This window comes from Penaeus monodon, chromosome 21, assembly GCF_015228065.2.
Source record: "Penaeus monodon isolate SGIC_2016 chromosome 21, NSTDA_Pmon_1, whole genome shotgun sequence".
NCBI classification, from domain to species: Eukaryota; Metazoa; Arthropoda; class Malacostraca; order Decapoda; family Penaeidae; genus Penaeus; species Penaeus monodon.
Genome location: NC_051406.1, coordinates 7,347,199 through 7,347,418, shown reverse-complemented (window position 1 = coordinate 7,347,418; position 220 = coordinate 7,347,199). Strand labels below are relative to the sequence as shown.

Genomic DNA, 220 nt, shown 5'->3' with positions numbered 1-220 from the left:
ATGAATAATTTTAAAAGACTCAAAAATTTCTCACTTGATTTCTTTACTTCATGTTTTTGTTGTTGCTTCTTAAGCTAACTCTGTATATGTTCATACAACGAAACTTAATTGATATAATAAAATATGTATGTTTTAAAAAACATGATTTTGTGATTCTGGTAGCGATATGAAACTTCTGTCAAATAAATCGTTTAATGTATTGAACCAGATGGATAATTTG

At 25.5% G+C, this 220-nt stretch overlaps 1 protein-coding gene across 1 annotated transcript in view; it reads right to left on the bottom strand.

The window, feature by feature from the left end:
- Positions 1–220, bottom strand: part of LOC119586548 — a 58,792-nt gene that overhangs the window by 32,887 nt on the left and 25,685 nt on the right. The window lies entirely within an intron of this gene.